We start from the raw sequence: 23884 nt of genomic DNA, 5'->3' as shown, positions 1-23884 counted from the left end.
CTAAGTTTGGTGTCTTGCATGCATTGTTATTTGATTCTTGTTGCATTTTGATTTTTCCTTATTATTAAAAATCCAAAAATATTTGTAATTTGTGTCTTTTCAAGTCAATAATACAGAGAATTGAAGATTCAGAACATACAGCAGAGGAATTGCACAGAAAAAGCTGGGCGTTCAAAACGCCCAGTGAAGAAGGACAGACTGGCGTTTAAACGCCAGCCAGGGTGCCTGGTTGGGCGTTTAACGCCCAAAAAGATAGTGCATTGGGCGTTAAACGCCAGAATGTGCACCATTCTGGCGTTTAACGCCAGGATGGCAAAGGGGGAAGATTTTGTTTTCAAATCAATTTTTTTTCAAGTTTTTCAAAATCAAATCTTTTCCAAATCAAATCTTTTCAATCAAATGTTTTCAAAATCAATTTCTTTCTTTTTTCAAAGATACTTACTAACAATTAATGATTTGATTGAACATTTTTTGCCTTTTCTGTTGAGAAAGGTTTTATGTTTGAATCATATCTTTTCTTGTTAGGCAAGTCATTAATTTTTAAAATCATATCTTTTCAAATTGTTTTCAAATCATATCTTTTAAAATTGTTTTCAAATCATATCTTCTCAATCACATTTTTTTAATCAATCATATCTTCTCAATCACATCTTTTTCAAAATAAGTTTTCAATCAAATCTTTTTAATTTCTAATTTCAAAATTTTTTTCAAAAATCAATTGATTCTTTTTCTATTCTTAGTTTTTGAGAAGCAATTAGTGTTTTTCAAAAATATTTTCAAAATCTTTTACTTAATTTTTGAAAATTACTTCCCTTCTTCTCACATCCTTCTATTATTGGAGTACCACTCCTTCTCAATGCACAATTCGAACTCCATCTAATTAAGTTCGAATTCTTCTCCTTCTGTCTTCTATTTTTCTTTTCTTCTGACACCTCAAGGAATCTCTATACTGTGACATAGAGGATTCCACATTTTCTTGTTCCCTTATCTTTCTTATGAGCAGGAGCAAAGACAAAGGCATTCTTGTTGAGGCTGATCCTGAACCTGAAAGGACCTTGAAGAGAAAGCTAAGAGAAGCCAAAGCACAACTCTCTTTAGAGCACCTGAACGAACTCTTCAAGGAGGAAGAACAAATGGCAGCCGAAAACAACAACAATGCCAACAATGCAAGGAAGGTGCTGGGTGACTTCACTGCACCTACTCCCGATTTCTATGGGAGAAGCATCTCTATCCCTGCCATTGGAGCAAACAACTTTGAGCTTAAGCCTCAATTAGTTTCTCTAATGCAACAGAATTGCAAGTTCCATGGACTTCCACTGGAAGATCCTCATCAGTTTTTAGCTGAGTTCTTGCAAATCTGTGACACTGTCAAGACTAATGGGGTTGACCCTGAGGTCTACAGACTTATGCTATTCCCTTTTGCTGTAAGAGACAGAGCTAGAACATGGTTGGACTCTCAACCTAAAGAAAGCCTGGACTCTTGGGAAAAGCTAGTCAATGCCTTCTTGGCATAGTTCTTTCCACCTCAAAAATTGAGTAAGCTTAGAGTGGAAGTCCAAACCTTCAGACAGAAGGAAGGAGAATCCCTCTATGAAGCTTGGGAAAGATACAAACAATTAATCAGAAAGTGTCCCACTGATATGCTTTCTGAATGGAGCATCATAGGTATTTTCAATGATGGTCTCTCTGAACTGTCCAAGATGTCTTTGGATAGCTCTTCTGGAGGATCTCTTCATCTGAAGAAGACGCCTACTGAAGCTCAAGAACTGATTGAAATGGTTGCAAATAACCAATTCATGTACACTTCTGAAAGGAATCCTGTGAACAATGGGACTAGTCAGAAGAAAGGAGTTCTTGAGATTGACACTCTGAATGCCATATTGGCACAGAACAAAATATTGACCCAACAAGTCAATATGATTTCTCAAAGTCTGTCTGGAATGTAAAATGCACCAAGCAGTACTAAGGAAGCTTCATCTGAGGAAGAAGCTTATGATCTTGAGAACCCTTCAATAGAAGAGGTGAATTACATGGGAGAACCCTATGGAAACACCTACAATCCTTCATGGAGGAATCATCCAAATCTTTCATGGAAGGATCAACAGAGACCTCAACAAGGTTTCAATAACAATAATGGTGGAAGAAACAGGTTTAGCAATAGCAAGCCTTTTCCATCATCTTCTCAGCAACAGACAGAGAGTTCTAAGCAGAATACCTCTGACTTAGCAACTATGGTCTCTGATCTGATCAAAACCACTCAAAGTTTCATGACTGAAACTAGGTCTTCCATTAGAAACTTGGAAGGACAAGTGGGTCAGCTGAGCAAGAAAATTACTGAGCTCCCTCCTAGTACTCTCCCAAGCAATACAAAAGAAAATCCAAAAAGAGAGTGCAAGGCCATCAACATGGCCGAATTTTGGGAGGGAGAAGAGGCAGTAAACGCCACTGAGGAAGGCCTCACTGGGCGTCCACTGGCCTCCAATGAGTTCCTCAATGAGGAGCCATGGGAATCTGAGGCTCAAACTGAGACCATAGAGATTCCATTGGACTTACTTCTGCCATTCATGAGCTCTAATGAGTATTCTTCCTCTGAAGAGGATGAGTATGTCACTAAAGAGCAAGTTGCTAAATACCTTGGAGCAATCATGAAGTTAAATGACAAGTTATTTGGAAATGAGACTTGGGAGGATGAATCCCCTTTGCTCACCAAAGAACTGGATGACTTGTCTAGGCAGAAACTGCCTCAAAAGAGGCAGGATCCTGGGAAGTTTTCAATACCTTGTACCATAGGCACCATGACCTTCAAGAAGGCCTTGTGTGACTTAGGGTCAAGTGTAAACCTCATGCCCCTCTCTGTAATGGAGAAGCTAGGGATCTTTGAGGTACAAGCTGCAAAAATCTCACTAGAGATGGCAGACAACTCAAGAAAACAAGCTTATGAACTTGTAGAGGATGTTTTGGTGAAGATTGAAGACCATTACATCCCTACTGATTTCATAGTCCTAGAGACTGGGAAGTGCATGGATGAATCCATCATCCTTGGCAGACCCTTCCTAGCCACAGCAAAGGCTGTGATTGATGTTGATAGAGGAGAGTTGATCATTCAAGTGAATGAAGAATCCTTGGTGTTTAAGGCCCAAGGATATCCCTCTGTCATCATGGAGAGGAAGCATGAAGAGCTTCTCTCAAAACAGAGCCAAACAGAGCCCCCACAGTCAAACTCTAAGTTTGGTGTTGGGAGGCCACAACCAAACTCTAAGTTTGGTGTTGAACCCCCACATTCAAACTCTAAGTTTGGTGTTGGGAGGTTCCAACACGGTTCTGAGCATTTCTGAGGCTCCATGAGAGTCCTCTGTCAAGCTAATGACACTAAAGAAGCGCTTGTTGGGAGGCAACCCAATATTTTATATTTAATTATTTTCTTTTGTTATTTTATCTCTTTTGTAGGTTGATGATCATGAGAAGTCACAAAATTAATTGAAAAAGCAAAAACAGAATGAAAAACAGGAAGAAAAATAGCACACCCTGGAGGAAGATGCTGCTGGCGTTTAAACGCCAGTAAGCCTAACAGTTGGGCGTTTAACGCCAAGTCTAGCACCATTCTGGGCGTTTAACACCAGAAAGGGGCACCAGACTGGCGTTAAACGCCAGGAAAGGGCAAGAACCTGGCGTTAAACGCCAGGAATGGGCACCAGCCCAGCGTTTAACGCCAGAATTGGCTCAAAACGTGTTTTTGAATGCTATTTGGTGCAGGGATGACTTTTCCTTGACACCTAAGGATCTGTGGACCCCACAGGATCCCCACCAACCCCACCACCCTCTCTCTTCTTCACCCATTCACCAATCACCTCAACACCCCTATATAAACCCTTCTTCACCCCTTCATCTTCTCACACCCTAAACACTACTTCTCCCTCTTTTTGGCCGAACCACAAAGCCATCTCCCTCTCCTCCATTTCTTCTTCTTCTACTCTCTTCTTTCTTCTTTTGCTCGAGGACGAGCAAACATTTTAAGTTTGGTGTGGTAAAAGCATTGCTTTTTGTTTTTTTCCATAACCATTTATGGCATCCAAGGCCGGAGAAACCTCTAGAAAGAGGAAAGGGAAGGCAAAAGCTTTCACCTCCGAGTCATGGGAGATGGAGAGATTCATCTCAAGGGTGCATCAAGACCACTTCTATGAAGTTGTGGCCATGAAGAAGGGTCAACTTTGATCAAAGGTTGGACCAAGTCCTCATAAACATTTGTGAAGAGGGCGTTCAATAAAAGAGAGATTCAAGAGGGAAGCCGGTTCAACTGAGAAGGCATGACCTCAAGCCCATCACTAAGAAAAGGATGGAGCAACAAGAGATCCCACTCATCATGAAATTAGAGAAGATCAAAGAATCATGAGAGAGGAGCAACAAAGACAAGGAAGAGACATTGAGGAGCTCAAGCACTCCATAGGATCTTCAAGAGGAAGAACAAGCCGCCATCACTAAGGTGGACCCGTTCTTTAATCTCCTTGTTCTTTATTTTCTTGTTTTTCGAAATTTTCATGCTTATGTTTGTCCATGTTTGTGTCTTGTGATCATTAGTGTCTTAGTGTCTATGCCTTAAAGTTATGAATGTCCTATGAATCCATCACCTTTCTTAAATGAAAAATGTTTTTATTACAAAAGAACAAGAAGTACAGGATTTCAAATTCATCTTTAAAACTAGCTTAATTAGTTTGATGTGGTGACAATACTTTTTGTTTTCTGAATGTATGCTTGAACAGTGCATATGTCTTTTGAATTTGTTGTTCATGAATGTTAAAAATTGTTGGCTCTTGAAAGAATGATGAAAAAGGAGACATGTTACTGAGGATCTGAAAAATCATAAAAATGATTCTTGAAGCAAGAAAAAGCAGTGAATACAAAAAAAAAAAAGAGGATAAAAACGAAAAAAAAGGGGAAAGAGAAAAAGAAAGAAAAAGAAGGAAATAAAGTTGTGATCCAAGGCAAAAAGAGTGTGCTTAAGAACCCTGGACACCTCTAATTGGGGACTTTAGCAAAGCTGAGTCACAATCTGAAAAGGTTCACCCAATTATGTGTCTGTGGCATGTATGTATCCGGTGGTAATACTGGAAGACAGAGTGCTTTGGGCCACAGCCAAGACTCAATAAGTAGCTATGTTCAAGAATCATCATACTTAACTAGGAGAATCAATGACACTATCTGGATTCTGAGTTCCTAAAGAAGCCAATCATTCTGAATTTCAAATGATAAAGTGAGATGCCAAAACTGTTCGGAGGCAAAAAGCTACTAGTCCCGCTCATCTAATTTGGAGCTAAGTTTCATTGATAATTTGGAGTCTATAGTATATTCTCTTCTTTTTATCTTATTTGATTTTCAGTTGCTTGAGGACAAGCAACAATTTAAGTTTGGTGTTGTGATGAGCGGATAATATGTACGCTTTTTGGCATTGTTTTTAGTATGTTTTTAGTAGTTTGAGTTGAGTTTTTAGTATATTTTTATTAGTTTTTAGTTAAAATTCACTTTTCTGGACTTTACTATGAGTTTGTGTGTTTTTCTGTGATTTCAGGTATTTTCTGGCTGAAATCGAAGGTTCTGAGCAAAAATCTGATTCAGAGACTGAAAAGGACTGCAGATGCTGTTGGATTCTGACCTCCCTGCACTCGAAGTGGATTTTCTGGAGCTACGGAAGCCCAATTGGCGCGCTCTAAACGGCGTTGGAAAGTAGACATCCTGGGCTTTCCAGCAATATATGATAGTCCATACTTTGCCCAAGATTTGATGGTCCAAACCGGCGTTCAAAGTCACCTACAGAAATTCCAGCGTTAAACGCCGGAACTAGCACCTAAATGGGAGTTAAACGCCCAAACTGGCATAAAAGCTGGCGTTTAACTCCAAGAAGAGTCTCTACACGAAAATGCTTCATTGCTCAGCCCAAGCACACACCAAGTGGGCCCGGAAGTGGATTTTTATGTCATTTACTCATCTTTGTACACCTTAGGCTACTAGTTTCTATAAGTAGGACCTTTTGCTATTGTATTTTTCATCTTTGGACATCTAGTTCTTAGATCAGATCTTGGTTCTTCTGGTTCCCTCTCTGGGGCCGAAACCAATGATCACTTTTGTACTTATGTATTTTCAACGGTGGAGCTTCTACACACCATAGATTAAGGTGTGGAGCTCTGCTGTACCTCGAGTATTAATGCAATTACTATTGTTCTTCCATTCAATTCCGCTTGTTCTTGTTCTAAGATATCACTTGTTCTTCAACTTGATGAATGTGATGATCTGTGACACTCATCATCATTCTCACCCATGAACAAGGTGACTGACAACCACTCTTGTTCTACAAGCAACTAAGGCCATAGTGAATATCTCTTGGATTCTTTAATCGGAGTCTTCGTGGTATAGGCGAGAACTGATGGCAGCATTCAAGAGAATCCGGAAGGTCTAACCTTGTCTGTGGTATTCTGAGTAGGATTCAATGACTGAATGACTGTGACGTGCTTCAAACTCCTGAGGGCGGGGCGTTAGTGACAGACGCAAAAGAATCACTGGATTCTATTCCGGCCTGATTGAGAACCGACAGATGAATTCCGCTATGCTGTGACAGAGCATATGCAATCGCTTTCACTGAGAGGATGGGAGGTAGCCACTGACAACGGTGAAACCCTTGCTTAAGCTTGCCATGGAAAGGAGTAAGAAGGATTGGATGAAGACAGTAGGAAAGCAGAGAGACGGAAGGGAAGGCATCTTCATGCGCTTATCTGAAGTTCCTACCAATGAATTACATAAGTATCACTATCTTTATCTTTTATGTTATTTTCGTTCATCACCATCACTATTTGAGTTTGCCTGACTAAGATTTACAAGATGACCATAGCTTGCTTCAATACTAACAATCTCCGTGGGATCGACCCTTACTCGCGTAAGGTTTATTACTTGGACGACCCAGTGCACTTGCTGGTTAGTTGTGCGAAGTTGTGTAATGCCATGGTAGTGAGCTACCACGTTTTTGGAGCCATTACCGGGGATTATGAGAGTTGTGAAAAAAGTATTGTTCACAATTTCGCGCACCAGTTTTGCACAAAGAGGTTTTAACAAGGCTAGCTTTTCTGACCATATTTGAAAAAGGTACTGTAATAAATGAGTACTATTTAAGTTTTCCTTACCTTATTTTGGCATACATTCAATCTTACACACAACTTATTCAGTAACTCGACTAATGAAGTCTATGGCTATCATTCGCCACCGATATCCTTTTTTACCAAAAGATTACCATTCAGACCAAAAGTCGCATTACATCTAAATGCTCATTACTAAGCAAAAAATTTCTTACCAAATTCAAACCCTAATTCGTCAGGGCACCGATTAATCGAATAGGAAGAATAAAAGCCTAATTCGGTCAGTATAAACTTCAAACCAGATAGAAAAATTGAGCATAGAACATGTTCAAAATAGCAGTTTTTACAGAGTCATTATAGACTCAAATCAGATGACAAACAAAATAATTGAAATCCAAAACAAGACAAAAGACAATTGGCATTAGCATTAAAAATAAAACATACTCCTACACCCTAATCTGCCAAATTGTCATCCCCTTCTTCAGCAGCATCTTTATCATCCACTAACTGCCCATCCTGGATTACCTTGCTTGGGTCCATGGCAGTAAAATCGCCATCAGGAGCAAGAAACTTTGTCTGTGTTATAGCACATTTAAAACCCTCAGCAAATGCATCTAGGATGTCACCTTCTCGGCTGGTTTCCATTTTCTTCATCTTCAGAGTAACCTCAATCACCTAGTTGCTCACGTTAGCAAGATCATTTTCTTTTTTTCTTCAGGGTATCAGCATCTTTTTCATGATTTTCTTTTTCCAATTTCAACTCTGCTTCCACATCAGACAATTTTTTCTTTAGCTCAGATAGGGCAATTTTTTTGAATCCAGCTGCTCCTTCAAGCCTGCACTTTTAGCAGTGTTTAGCACCATTTTCCTATGTTTTTTCTCTTGACTTCGGCCTATGTTGGCCAGCCGAAACCCTAGAGCCTGCAGTCACAACCAAAATAAGCATTGGTATACCCATGGTATCTCAGAAAAACACAAACCAAATACAAAACTCACCTGAAGAAATTGATCAACACCTATATCCCCAAACTCTTCTATCCGAGACACATCTGATACGGATTGGAAAACTTTGTCCGCCACAACATTGAATGGAAATCTCCTGTCCCAAACCGATGACCCATCCCCATCATCATCAAAGGCGTGTAGCCCTTCTTGTTTTGTCATGAAGCTCGACAATTCCCTGTGCCGAATCCCTCTGTCTTTTTCCTCTTTAACCTCAAGGTCAATCACATCAGACTTCCTCTTCTTGAAAACAATCCATTTCTTCTTAGGTGGGGGCTGGTTGACATCTGCCCATCATCCATCTTCTCTGGATTTGAAGAAGAACCTTCAAAATTCTTGGTTCTGAAACGGGCCCTTAGGCTTGACGCTGATACTCCTGGATATTTGCCAGCTGTAAATCAAAAGCACTATCATCAGTAAAGCAACATCACAAATGCTAACATGCTAGAGAAAAATAGCATGTGATCCTCTCACAAAAATAATCCATTATAGCCGACCTATCTTCCTCCCACGGAAGCAGCTCAGACACGGATATCAACCCACCCTTATCAACCATCTCAATAAGGAACACCATGAAACATTCGTTCCGAGGAGTTATGAGTTCGGGCCTTAGTATATGCTGCGGTTAGCAGCACCAATACATCGAGAACTTCTCTCCTAAGTGTTCGTCTAAATAAAAAAGAAAGTCCTCATCTACTGACTTCACTTTCAAAAACATCTCTTTAAAATCTTCGAAGGAAGATTTGTACAATTTGAAAATAGAGAATCTTAGGGTGCTATTCAGGTTCACTCACAGGCCTTTCCAAACTCCTTTGGCTTGGAACAAAGAAAAGAAAAGCTCCAGGTCTGGTTCAATTTCAAACAATTGCATCAAAAATTGGAAATATTTTAAAAACACCCAAGCATTAGGATGGACCTGGGAAGGTGCACAGTTCATCTGTTTTAAAACATCACATTCAAAGTTGGTAAACGGCAGTTTCACACGCAGTTCCTCCAGCACACAGCTATACATAAAAAAAACTTTTAAAATCCTTTTTCCTATGGAATACATGATCAGAACGACTGCATGGTAGCAATTCCAAACGAAACCCAGGCCGCACTACCTTGGCCAGATCCACTTCACTAACACTCTCTTTGTCAGCAAATAAAGAAGCCCGTATTTTCACATCCACATCAACCCAATCATAAGAATCATCGTCCCTAACCTTCGGCAAAGCTTTCAACTTTTTTCACTCATTTTTCAAGAAAACAAGAAAACCAGTAGAGAAAATAAAAGCAGTAGGAAATGTTTTTACTAGTCTCTTTTACTTCTCCTCTTTAAACTTCTGAAAATGATACCAGTTAAAGCAGCAAGCGTGTGATCGACTTCGTGGGACTTGAGATGAACTCTAGCCATTCATTTAATAAACCCTTCAGTTCCATAGTGAATCACCACCATTCAATGAAGTGTGCTTCCAACGGTTATGAAGCCACTTTGGAACTTGCACCCAATAAAAAAAAGCATTAACCCTATTTACATTTGCATCCTCAAGTCTTTTCCGATACCCAAAGCATTATAAATGAGTCAAGTTGACCTGGGGGCTCCGTATGCCAAGCTATAACTCGCAACTGAAAACCTAAAAGCTCAACCTGTCTCCTTCAAATCAGCCCAAGCTTGGGGGTGTGATATGAGTAGTATACGTCAGTTACGAGTTATAGCTCAGAAACGTAAACCTAAGTCTGATCGTAACCGACATATTAATACCGATTTATAGTCATAACTGACCCTTATTCTGTAACGTCAGATATGTGATTGATTTCCCTTCTAAGCATCATTACTCGGAGGAAACGGTCATCCTCGTCCTCTCAGGTATAAAGGAGAGATGAGAAGACTTTTGCAGGTATGTTATCTTTCCAAATAATAACCCTTACTAATATACTCACTTACTTACTTGAGCGTACTCACCCCTATTCCATCCGTCGCCGATGTATACTACATTCCGATCAAGGAGTCCGTCAATGTCTATTGGAGAGCAAGTTATACATCGGCTAGACCAGGCAAAAACACACTATATCTTGAGTGTAGTATTTATTACACTTAAAGTGTCGTATTTCTTTATCAACTTTTATGGATTAAAATATTACATATTTCTTATCGTGTTTTTCATACTCTTTTATAACACTACACCTCTCAAATATCATATTATTGTAATACTTTTTAAAATTTTTCATTTCTGTAATTAAATTCTTTTTTATATATTACTAAGTCAAAATATTAACTAATATTAATAAAAGTTAATTGCCAAATTATTTTCGAAATATTTAGATGCGGATAAAAATAATTTTAAAAGATGCTAATAACAAAATATCTTTAAAAAATTTTAAAATTTGACAAGTAGTATCATCCCTTTGTCGAAATCTATTTTTATTAAGTATAATGTTGATGTAGCTATCGAAATTAAATAATATAACTAATTCTAAAGATATATTACTTTAGGAACATTTTAAATTAATTTTTGCAATGTAAAACGTAAAAATAAAAATTTCAAATCAATATTATGATACCCTAATTTTTAAATCAAGTAAAGTGCCAATAATCCAGAAATCAAACAAAAAATATCAAAAGTTATCTTATTTTATATTTATTAATTATTTTTAAAATAAATATATAACTTTAAATATTATATACACAAAATTATAAATATTAAATTAAATAAATAATTTAAATTATTATGTTCTTAATTTTATCCAAAGAAAATTAGAGCACACTAGCTAGAAATACTACAATCAATTACGTATTATGAGTGATAAGACGGGTCGAATCTGCTGGGTTAAACTGCCAAAATTGTCAAAAGAGGCAGGTTGGGGGTGATATTTTAGACCCGTCAATCTTTAAAAATCTGGTAAACTCGCACCGTCAAACCCACAGACTTTCACGGAACAGGACGGTTATTTTAGTAATTTTTGAACTTGATATAAATACAAAAATTTGAGATTAGATTTTTAGTTTCACAATCTCTCTCATAGCCCCCTCAGTCTTGAATTCCCTCTCTTGAAGCAGACAAGCAATGCACAGAGCCTCTAGCATCCATATCAAAATACTGACGGCAGCCCTCCCTCCCTCTTCATTCTTATCTCTCACTTTCTCGCGTTCCACCTCTTTGCATAGTGGCAGCAGTGTAGAGCATGAGCAGCGGCAGCAGCTCAGAGCATCGGCATCTCTGACTCAGAGCTCTCCCTCTCAATAGCTCAGCATCCTTCACACTGGTAGCGGCTCAGAGCACTGATGTCGTTGGCGAAGGTGTCTCCTTCTTGTTCCTGACTCTGTCTCCCTCACAGCTGCGAAGGTGGTCATTTCTCCTCTCTCAGGTCTGTGCTCGTCTCTTCTCTTCAGCGAGAGATTTTCCAGCAGCAGCGATCTCCTCTTGTAGCGACAGTGTGAAGCATCAGCAGCGGCGAGCCTCTCGCACATTCTCTAGTCCTGTTATTTTCTTATCTATTTCAATTTTTAATTTTTGGGCCATATATCTATTCCAAAGTTTGAGTGTGATTTTGATTTCGAAAGTTCATTATTTGTTTTAATTTTTTTATCTGTTTTGATATGTTGCTGACTTGTTGCTAGATCTATTGTTAATTTGTTTTTTTTATTTTCTAATATATTTGATTTGAATTCTAATTATTAATTTATTATTAGTTTATCTAATTGATCAAATAAGAAATTTTGAATATGTTGTGAATTGGCTTCATAATTTATGATTTGGAAGAATTTTTTTATCATAATTTTGGGTTTGATTTAAAAAAAAAGTGGGCTGGCCCACTAACTCGCCAATCCATCCTTTATACTATGTTTGAATATAGGAAAGAAATGGAAAGAAAGAAAATAAGAGAAACAAAAATGGGAGGAGAGAAAATAGAAGAGTAGAGTTATTTGTGTATTGTTTGAAGAGAAACTTGTCACGGTAAATTTTTGAAGGTTAGATTTAACAGTGCTTGTATAGTTTTTTGGAGTATTTGAGAATACTCTAGATGGTTCCGAAACATTCTAGAATGTTAGTGCACGAAATTGCAATCACACTTTTGCAATCCCGCACAACTAACCAGCAAGTGCACTGGGTCGTCCAAGTAATACCTTACGTGAGTAAGGGTCGATCCCACGGAGATTGTCGGCTTGAAGCAAGCTATGGTTATCTTGTAACTCTTAGTCAAAATATCAATAATTCTCAGGTTTAATTGTGAAAAGTAGAAGAACATGAAATAAATACTTGTTTTGCAGTAATGGAGAACAGGTTGAGATTTTGGAGATGCTCTATCTTCTGAATCTCTGCTTTCCTACTGTCTTCTTCTTCATACACGCAAGGCTCCTTCCATGGCAAGCTGTATGTAGGGGTTCAACGTTGTCAATGGCTACCTCCCATCCTCTCAGTGAAAATGTTCAACGCACTCTGTCACAGCACGGCTATTCATCTGTCGGTTCTCGATCATGTTGGAATAGAATCCAGTGATTCTTTTGCGTCTGTCACTAACGCCCCACAATCACGAGTTTGAAGCTTGTCACAGTCATTCAATTCCTGAATCCTACTCAGAATACCACAGACAAAGTTTAGACCTTCCGGATTCTCAAGAATGGCCGCCAATATATTCTAGCTTATACCACGAAGATTCTGGCTAAAGAATCCAAGAGATATCCACTCAATCTAAAGTAGAACGGAGGTAGTTCTCAGACACACGTTCATAGGTGAGAATGATGATGAGTGTCACGGATCATCACATTCATCAAGTTGAGGAGCAAGTGATATCTTAGAATGCAAACAAGCGTTTTTGAATGAAAAACAGTAGTAATTGCATTAATCCATCAAGACACAGTAGAGCTCCTCACCCCCAACTATGGGGTTTAGAGACTCATGCTGTAGAAGGTACAATATGAAATGTGTAAAGTGTCATGAGGTCTAGATACAATGTCAAAAGATCCTATTTATAGTGAACTAGTAACCTAGGATATACAGAAATGAGTAAATGACGTAAAAATCCACTTCCGGGATCCACTTGGTGTGTGCTTGGGCTGAGCATTGAAGCTTTCATGTGTAGAGACTTTTTCTGGAGTTACACGCCAGCTTTTGTGCCAGTTTGGGCGTTTAACTCCAACTTTTGTGCCAGTTTCGGCGTTAAACGCCGGGAATTCTGAAGATGATTTGCAACGCCGGTTTGGGCCATCAAATCTCGGGCAAAGTATGGACTATTATACATTTCTGGAAAGCCCAGGATGTCTACTTTCCAACGCAATTAAGAGCGCGCCAATTGGGCTTTTGTAACTCCAGAAAATCCACTTCGAGTGCAGGGAGGTCAGAATCTAACAGCATCTGCAGTCCTTTTTCAGCCTCTGAATCAGATTTTTGCTCAGGTCCCTCAATTTCATTCAGAAATTACCTAAAATCATAAAAAAACACACAAACTCATCGTAAAGCCCAGAAAAGTGAATTTTAAATAAAAACTCATAAAAACATACTAAAAACTAACTAAAATGTACTAAAAACATACTAAAAACAGTGCCAAAAAGCGTATAAATTATCCGCTCATCAAAATACCAAACTTAAATTGTTGCTTGTCCCCAAGAAACTGAAAATCAAATAGGATAAAAAGAAGAGAACATACTATAGACTCCAAAATATCAATGAAACTTAGCTCCAATTAGATGAGCGGGACTAGTAACTTTTTGCCTCTGAACAGTTTTGGCATCTCACTTTAACCTTTGCAGTTTAGAATGATTGGCATCTATAGGAACTCAAAATTCAGATAGTGTTATTGATTCTCCTAGTTAAGTATGATGATTCTTGAACACAGCTACTTTATGAGTCTTGGCTGTGGCCCAAAGCACTCTGTCTTCTAGTATTACCACCGGATACATACATGCCACAGACACATAACTGGGTAAACCTTTTCAGATTGTGACTCAGCTTTGCTAGAGTCCCCAATTAGAGGTGTCCAGGGTTCTTAAGCACTCTCTTTTTGCCTTGGATCACTTTTTATTTTTACCCTTTTCTTTTTGTTTAAAAGGGCTATTGACTTTTTCTGCTTGCTTTTTTTTTTGAATTCACTGCTTTTTCTTGCTTCAAGAATCAATCTGATGATTTTTCAGATCCTCAATAACATTTCTCCTTTTCCATCATTCTTTCAAGAGCCAATAAGTTTAACATTCTTTAATCAACAAATTCAAAGGACATATGCACTGTTCAAGCATTCATTCAGAAAATAAAGAGTATTGTCACCACATCAAACTAATTCAACTAGTTCCAGAGATGAATTCGAAATCCTGTACTTCTTGTTCTTTTGTGATTAAAGCACTTTTCATTTAAGAAAGGTGATGGATTCATAGGACATTCATAGCTTTAAGACATGAACCTTAAATTTTATTAATCATGAATTAAGAACAAGACTCAAAAATAAATATAAGATAAGACTAATAGTAATAGAAAACAAAAATTTAAATGACTCTAAAATAGACTCCTAATGATAGAGGTTATCACAGAGTTAGGACTCAACAACCTTGATTTTGAGAAGTGGATGCTCCCTCAACTTGTGGGGTATTTGACCCTTCAAGGGAGAGCTTCTAGCGCTTCAGCTCCTGTAGCTCACGCCCCTGCTTCTCTTGTTCCTTCAGTAATTTGCAGAGCATGCAGTTTTAATTCTGCTGTTCTTCCTTAATTTGTTCCATAGTTTCTTGCAGCTTGGCAACAGATGCTTCTAGGCTGGCCCAGTAGTCAATTTCAGGAAGTTCAGGGAGGAATTTCTGCGCCCTCCTTTTGATAGAGTTATCTTGCATTTGTCCTTCCATTGACTTCTTGGTGATTGGATGTTCAATTGGGATGAATTCATCTACTCCCATCCTCACCCCAGCATCTTTACATAGCAAAGAGATTAAGCTTGGGTAAGCCAGTTTGGCTTCAGTGGAGTTCTTGTTTGCAATTATGTAAATCTCACAAGCAATCAAATGATGAATCTCCACTTCTTTTCCTAGCATAATGCAATGAATCATCACTGCTCTCTTGACCATGACCTCAGAACGGTTGCTAGTGGGCAATATAGAACGCCCAATGAAGTCTAGCCAACCTCTTGCAATTGGTTTGAGATCTCCCCTTTTGAGTTGGTTTGGGACACCTTTTGAATTGGTTGTCAACTTAGTTCCAGGGAGGCATATGTCCTCTAGAACTTGATCCAACCCCTTATCTACTCTCACCATTCTCCTATTAAAGGATTTAGGATCATCTTGTAGTTGAGAAAATTTGAAGACCTCTCTTATTTTGTCCAGATGGAAGTAAATAATTCTCCCTCTGACCATGGTTCTGTAGGTATGAAAAGCAGCTCCAGTCATTCTCTGCTTATCTGTCAGCCACAGATTTGAGTAGAATTCCTGAACCATGTTTCTTCCAACCTTTGTCTCAGGGTTGGTTAGAACTTCCCATCCTCTGTTTTGAATTTGCTCTTGGATCTCCGGATATTCTTCTTCTTTCATATCGAATCTGACTTCCGGGATCACTGACCTCAGACCCATTATTTTGTGGTAATGGTCTGCATGTTCTTTGGTTAAGAACTTCTCTTGATTCCAAAGATTCTTTAGATTATTCTCTTTCTTGCCTTTGGAATTGGTTTGTTTTCCCTTAGGAGCCATGATCTTGATAAATCTTGGCTTAGTGATCACGGAAAAGCACACCAAACTTAGAGGTTTGCTTGCCCTCAAGCAAAAGAAAGGAAAGAGGAGAGAGAGGAGGAGAGCAAATTTGAATGGTGGTGAGAGGGGGATGGCCAAACGTGTATTTATAAGGGAGGGGGAGAGATTTCGAAAATTTTGAAGGAGATTTGAGAAGATATGGAAAGAATTTGAGAAGATATTTGAGTTTTTGAAGAAGATTTGGAAAGGATTTGAAAGAGATTTGAAAATGATTTAGAAAATTGTTTAATTTTTGAAATTTGAAGGTCAATGATGAAAGTTTGTAATGTGTTTATGCAGAAAATTATGGGTCAAAATAAGAAAGTTTGAAAAAAATTTGAAGTGGAAAACAAAATCTCTGTCCCCTACCTTTCTGGCGTTAAACGCCCAGAATGGTATCCATTCTGGCTTTTAACGCCCAAATATTGGCCATTATGGGCGTTTAACGCCCAGCCCAGCCAGGTACCCCTTCATCACTGGGCGTTTTGCTAAACGCCCAGAATGGTACCCATTCTGGCGTTTAACGCCCAAAATGGTACCTTTACTGGCGTTAAACGCCCAGAATGATATCCATTCTGGCGTTTAACGCCTAGAGTACCCTTTACTGGCGTTTTCTTGCCAGCAAACTCTTTTTCTCTACTTTTTGCACTGAATCCTTCTGTAACTCTGTGAATTCCTTCAATTTTGATGATCAACCTTGAAGAATGTATGTCAGTATTCTATTAAGTAAAATAAATCACCTGCTAATAGCTGGGTTGCCTCCCAGCAAGCGCTTCTTTATTGTCTTTAGCTAGACCTTTACTGTGCTTCATTCAAGCCTCAGTTTTGAGCATTTTTGCTCAAATTGCTTTCAAGATAATGTTTGATCCTCTGTCCATTAACAATGAACTTTTTATCAGAATCAATATCTTGAACCTCAACATATCCATATGGTGACACTCCTGTAATCACATACGGACCCCTCCACCGGGATTTAAGTTTTTCTGGGAATAGTCTGAGCCTAGAGTTGAAGAGCAGAACTTTTTGTCCTGACTCAAAGACTCTGGATGACAACTTCTTGTCATGCACTTCTTTGCCTTTTTCTTATAAATTTTTGCATTTTCAAAGGCACTGAGTCTGAACTTCTCTAGCTCATTTAGCTGGAGCAATCTTTTTTTATCGGCTAACTTAGCATCCATATTTAGGAATCTGGTTGCCCAGTAGGTTTTATGTTCCAGTTCCACGGGCAGATGACAGGCCTTCCCAAACACAAGTTGGTATGGAGAGGTTCCTATAGGAGTCTTGAATGTTGTTCTGTATGCCCACAAAGCATCATCCAAGCTCTTTGCCCAATCCTTTCTATAGGCAATAACAGTCCGTTTCAGGATTCTTTTTAGCTCTCTATTAGAGACTTCAGCTTGCCCATTTGTCTGTGGATGATATGGAGTTGCTACTTTGTGGCTAATTCCATATCGGACCATAGCAGAGTACAGCTGTTTATTGCAGAAATGAGTGCCCCCATCACTGATTAGTACTCTGGGAACACCAAACCTGTTGAAGATGTGTTTCTGGAGGAATTTCAGCACGGTCTTAGTATCGTTATTGGGAGTGGCAATTGCTTCCACCCATTTAGATACATAGTCTACTGCTACCAAAATATAAGTGTTTGAGTATGATGGTGGGAAGGGACCCATGAAGTCAATACCACATACATCAAACAACTCAATCTCTAAGATCCCTTGTTGAGGCATGGCGTAACCATGAGGCAAGTTACCAGCTCTTTGACAACTGTCACAGTTACGTACAAACTCTCGGGCATCCCTATAGAGAGTAGGCCAGTAGAAGCCACATTGGAGGACCTTAGTAGCTGTTTGCTCACTTCCGAAATGTCCCCCATACTGCGATCCATGACAATGCCATAGGATCCTCCGTGCTTCCTCTCTAGGTACACATCTGCGGATCATTCCGTCTGCACATCTCTTAAAGAGATATGGTTCATCCCATAGGTAGTACTTGGCATCTGAAATTAATTTTTTTCTTTGCACTCTGCTGTACTCCTGGGGTATGAACCTCACAGCTTTATAGTTTGCAATGTCTGCAAACCATGAAGCTTCCTGAATGGCAAAGAGTTGCTCATCGAGAAAGGTCTCAGAGATCTCAGTAGAGGGGAGGGACGCCCCAGCTACTGGTTCTATCTGGGACAGATGATCAGCTACCTGGTTCTCTGTCCCTTTCTTGTCTCTTATTTCTATATCAAACTCTTGCAGAAGCAACACCCACCTTATGAGCCTGGGTTTTGAATCCTGCTTTGTGAGTAAGTATTTAAGAGCAGCATGGTCAGTGTACACAATCACTTTTGACCCTACTAAGTAGGACCTACTAAGTAGGACCTAAACTTGTCAATGGCATAAACCACTGCAAGTAACTCTTTTTCAGTGGTTGTGTAATTCTTCTGTGCATTATTTAGAACACGGCTAGCATAATAAATGATGTGCAGAAGCTTGTTATGCCTCTGTCCCAATACTGCACCAATGGCATGGTCACTGGCATCACACATTAGATCAAATGGTAATGTCCAATCTGGTGCAGAAATGACTGGTGCTGTGACTAGCTTGGCTTTCAGGGTCTCAAACGCCTGCAAACACTCTGTGTCAAACACAAATGGCGTGTCAGCAGCTAGCAGGTTGCTTAGAGGTTTTGCAATTTTTGAAAAGTCCTTTATGAACCTTCTGTAAAATCCTGCATGCCCTAGAAAGCTTCTGATTGCCTTAACATTGGTAGGTGGTGGTAATTTTTCAATTACCTCTATCTTTGCTTGATCCACCTCTATTCCCTTGCCTGAAATTTTGTGCCCAAGGACAATTCCTTCAGTCACCATAAAGTGACATTTCTCCCAGTTTAAGACCAGGTTAGTCTCTTGGCACCTTTTCAAGACAAGTGCTAGATGATTAAGACAAGAGCTGAATGAGTCTCCATATACTGAGAAGTCATCCATGAAGACTTTCAAGAACTTCTCTACCATATCAGAGAAGATGGATAGCATGCATCTCTGAAAAGTTGCAGGTGCATTACACAGACTAAAAGGCATTCTTCTGTAGGCAAACACGCCAGAAGGGCAAGTGAATGCTGTTTTCTCTTGGTCCTGAGGATCTACTGCAATTTGGTTGTAACCTGAATAGCCATCCAAAAAGCAGTAATAATCATAACCAGCTAGTCTTTCTAGCATTTGGTCTATGAATGGTAAAGGAAAATGATCCTTTCTGGTGGCTGTATTGAGCCTTCTGTAGTCAATACACATACGCCACCCTATGACTGTTCTTGTGGGAACCAGTTCATTCTTTTCATTATGAACCACTGTCATGCCTCCCTTCTTGGGGACAACTTGGACAGGGCTCACCCAGGGGCTATCAGAAATAGGATAAATAATCCCAGCCTCTAGTAACTTAGTGACCTCTTTCTGCACCACCTCCTTCATGGCTGGATTTAGCCGCCTCTGTGGTTGAACCACTGGCTTGGCATTATCTTCCAATAGAATCTTGTGCATGCATCTTGCTGGGCTAATGCCCTTAAGATCACTTATGGACCACCCAAGAGCTGTCTTATGTGTCCTTAGCACTTGAATTAGTGCTTCCTCTTCCTGTGAGTTTAAAGCAGAGCTTATGATCACTGAAAAAGTGTCACCTTCTCCCAGAAATACATACTTCAAGGATGGTGGTAGTGGCTTGAGCTCGGGTCTAGGAGGTTTATCCTCTTCTTGAGGAATTTTCAGAGGTTCTTTTATTTCCTCTGGTTCCTCCAGGTCAGGCTGAACATCTTTAAAGATATTCTTAAGCTCAGATTCGAGACTCTCAGTCATATTGATCTCTTCCACTAAATAGTCAATAATATCAGCACTCATGCAGTCATTTGATGTGTCTGGATGCTGCATAGCTTTGACAGCATTCAACTTGAACTCATCCTCATTGACTCTCAAGGTCACTTTCCCTTTTTGTACATCAATGAGAGTTCGTCCAATTGCTAGGAAGGGTCTTCCTAGGATGAGAGTTGCACTCTTGTGCTCCTCCATTTCCAGCACTACAAAATCAGTTGGAAAGGAAAATGGCCCAACCTTGACAATCATGTCCTCAATTATGCCTGATGGATATTTAATGGAGCCATCAGCAAGTTGGAGACATATCCGGGTTGGTTTGACTTCTTCAGTCAACCCAAACTTTCTGATAGTGGATGCAGGTATTAGGTTGATACTTGCTCCAAGGTCACATAGGGCTGTCTTGGTACAAGCACCTTCTAATGTGCATGGTATCATAAAGCTTCCTGGATCTTGAAGCTTCTCTGATAAGCTTTTCAGAATGACTGCACTGCATTCTTTAGTGAGGAACACTTTTTCGGTTTCTCTCCAATCCTTCTTATGACTTAAGATCTCTTTTATGAACTTAGCATAAGAAGGTATTTGCTCAAGTGCCTCTGCAAACGGAATCTTTATTTCAAGAGTCCTTAGATAGTCTGCAAAGCGGGCAAATTATTTATCCTGTTTCGCTTGGCGGAGTTTCTGAGGATAAGGCATCTTGACTCTATATTCTTCAACCTTAGTTGCTGCAGGTTTATTCCCTACAGAGGTGGTTGGAGAAGCCTTCTTAGAGGGGTTACTATCAGCACTCTCAGATGTCTGATTCTTCATTGGCGTTTGAATGCCAGGACTGGGTGCAGGATGGGCATTTAACGCCAGCTTTCCACCCTTTTCTGACATTTGAACGCCAGAACTGGGCAAGGAATGGGCGTTTAACGCCAACTTTTCCCCCTTTTCTGGTGTTTGAACGCCAGGAGTATTCCTCTCTGGGCTCTTACTGTCCTCAGAGGGATTTTGGGCTGTGGTTTGGTTATCCTCTGTCAGTTGTTCCTTTCTTGGCTTTTTGCCACTTTGAGCAGTGTTATTTAATGTCTTTCCGCTCCTTAGTTGAACTGCTTGGCATTCTTCTGTTATCTGTTTAGATAACTGCTGTTTTTTCTTATTCAACTGTGATTCTATATTATTGTTAGCAATTTTAGTTTCTTGGAGCATCTCTTTAAATTCTGCTAACTGTTTTGTCATCAGGAGTAATTGCTTATTAAGCTTAACAACCTGTTCTTGAGGATTAGGATCAGTAGTTACTACCATGGCTTCTTCTTTTGTAGAGGGCTCACTGCTAGAGTACAAATGTTGATTTCTAGCAACAGTATCTATGAGTTTTTGAGCCTCTTCAATTGTCTTTATCATGTGTATAGATCCACCAGCTGAGTGGTCTAAAGACATCTGAGCTTTTTCTGTAAGCCCATAGTAGAAGATTTCTAACTGTACCCACTCTGAAAACATTTCAGAGGGGCATTTCCTTAGCATACCTCTGTACCTCTCCTAGGCATTATAAAGGGATTCATTATCCTCTTGTTTAAAGCCTTGGATGTCCAGTCTCAGCTGTGTCATCCTTTTTGGAGGGTAAAATTGATTCAGGAATTTGTCTGATAACTGTCTCCATGTTTTTATACTTGCTGTGGGTTGGTTATTCAACCACCTCTTAGCTTGATATTTTACAGCAAATGGAAACAGTAATAATCTGTAGACATCCTGATCCACCTCTTTATCACGTACTGTGTCAGCAATTTGTAAGAACTGTGCCAGAAACTCAGTAGGTTCTTCCTGTGGAAGACCGAAATACTGGCAATTTTGCTGCACCATGATAATGAGTTGAGGATTTAGCTCAAAGCTTCTTGTTTTAATGAGAGGTATACAGATGCTACTCCCATATGCAGCTGTAATGGGGTTAGCATATGACCCCAGAGTCCTTCTGGACTGCTCAATTCCACTTAGGTCCATGATGGAGAAAGGGAGATGATATGGATTGCAAGTAGATTATTTTTTTATTTTATTTAATTAAAAGTGACCGAAAATAATAAACTAAAATAAATGGAAAAGAAAATAAAATAAAATTTTGAAAACTGAAAGAAAATAAAATCAAAGCAAATTGAAAACTAAATTAATTAAGTAATTAAAAAGATTTTGGAATTAGCAATTAAAAAGATATGATTGAAAATTATTTTTAAAAAGATATGATTGAAAAGATATGATTGAAGAAATTAAAAAGATTTGATTTTCGAGAATTAGTGCAAAATTTTGAAGATTTAAAGGAAAACACAAGGAAGACACCAAACTTAGAATTTTTTAAAGATCAAGAAAGGACTAAGGACATGCAAATTCGAAAAATTAAAAGAAAACAAAAGCATGCAATTGACACCAAACTTAAAATATGAAACTAAACTCAAATAAAAGACTCTAAACCAACAAAAATAAAATATTCCTAATCTAAGCAAAAAGATAAACCGTCAGTTGTCCAAACTCGAACAATCCCTGGCAACGGCGCCAAAAACTTGGTGCACAAAATTGCAATCACACTTTTGCAATCCCGCACAACTAACCAGCAAGTGCACTGGGTCGTCCAAGTAATACCTTACGTGAGTAAGGGTCGATCCCACGGAGATTGTCGGCTTGAAGCAAGCTATGGTTATCTTGTAACTCTTAGTCAGGATATCAATAATTCTCAGGTTTAATTGTGAAAAGTAGAAGAACATGAAACAAATACTTATTTTGCAGTAATGGAGAACAGGTTGAGGTTTTGGAGATGCTCTATCTTCTGAATCTCTGCTTTCCTACTGTCTTCTTCTTCATACACGCAAGGCTCCTTCCATGGCAAGCTGTATGTAGGGGTTCACCGTTGTCAATGGCTACCTCCCATCCTCTCAGTGAAAATGTTCAACGCGCTCTATCACAGCACGGCTATTCATCTGTCGGTTCTCGATCATGTCGGAATATAATCCAGTGATTCTTTTGCGTCTGTCACTAACACCCCACAATCGCGAGTTTGAAGCTCGTCACAGTCATTCAATCCCTGAATCCTACTTAGAATACCACAGACAAGGTTTAGACCTTCCGGATTCTCAAGAATGGCCGCCAATATATTCTAGCTTATACCACGAAGATTCTGGCTAAAGAATCCAAGAGATATCCACTCAATCTAAAGTAGAATGGAGGTGGTTGTCAGGCACACGTTCATAGGTGCGAATGATGATGAGTGTCACGGATCATCACATTCATCAAGTTAAGGAGCAAGTGATATCTTAGAATGGAAACAAGCGTTTTTGAATGAAAAACAGTAGTAATTGCATTAATCCATCAAGACACAGCAGAGCTCCTCACCCCCAACCATGGGGTTTAGAGACTCATGCCGTAGAAGGTACAATATGAAACGTGTAAAGTGTTATGAGGTCCAGATACAATGTCAAAAGATCCTATTTATAGTGAACTAGTAACCTAGGATATACAGAAATGAGTAAATGACGTAAAAATCCACTTCCGGGGTCTACTTGGTGTGTGCTTGGGCTGAGCATTGAAGCTTTCATGTGTAGAGACTTTTCCTGGAGTTAAACGCCAGCTTTTGTGCCAGTTTGGGCGTTTAACTCCAACTTTTGTGCCAGTTCCGGCGTTAAACACCCAGAATTCTGAAGCTAATTTGCAACACCAGTTCGGGCCATCAAATCTCGGGCAACGTATGGACTATTAAACATTGCTGGAAAGCCCAGGATGTGTACTTTCCAACGCAATTGAGAGTGCGTCAATTGAGCTTCTGTAGCTCTAGAAAATCCACCTCGAGTGCAGGGAGGTCAGAATCCAACAGCATCTGCAGTCCTTTTTCAGCCTCTGAATAAGCTTTTTGCTCAGGTCCCTCAATTTCAGCCAGAAATTACCTGAAATCACAGAAAAACACACAAACTCATAGTAAAGCCCAGAAAAGTGAATTTTAAATAAAAACTCATAAAAATATACTAAAAACTAACTAAAATGTACTAAAAACATACTAAAAACAGTGCCAAAAGCGTCTAAATTATCCGCTCATCAAATGTCCTAGAAGATCCTGGAATATCCAAGAAGGTTCTAGAAGACTCTGGAAGGTCATTGAGTATTCTAGAAGAGTGTAAATGTATATAGAAGTATAAAGAGTGGTATGGAATAATCTAGAAACATTTAGAAAGTTGTGGTAGGATAGATATTTGTAAAGAAGGTTCTGGATGATTAATC

General features: G+C 39.2%; 1 non-coding gene across 1 annotated transcript; it reads right to left on the bottom strand.

Moving 5' to 3' along the window:
* Positions 1-1538: 1538 nt before the first annotated feature.
* On the bottom strand, positions 1539-1646 carry LOC112713534 (small nucleolar RNA R71). Its single transcript, XR_003158506.1, has one exon. It is a non-coding gene; the product is annotated as a small nucleolar RNA R71 (small nucleolar RNA).
* Between the last annotated feature and the right edge of the window lie 22238 nt (positions 1647-23884).

Source organism: Arachis hypogaea, chromosome 9 (assembly GCF_003086295.3).
Source record: "Arachis hypogaea cultivar Tifrunner chromosome 9, arahy.Tifrunner.gnm2.J5K5, whole genome shotgun sequence".
NCBI classification, from domain to species: Eukaryota; Viridiplantae; Streptophyta; class Magnoliopsida; order Fabales; family Fabaceae; genus Arachis; species Arachis hypogaea.
Note: the sequence above shows the minus strand (reverse complement) of the source record. Positions and strands in the feature narration are given on the sequence as shown.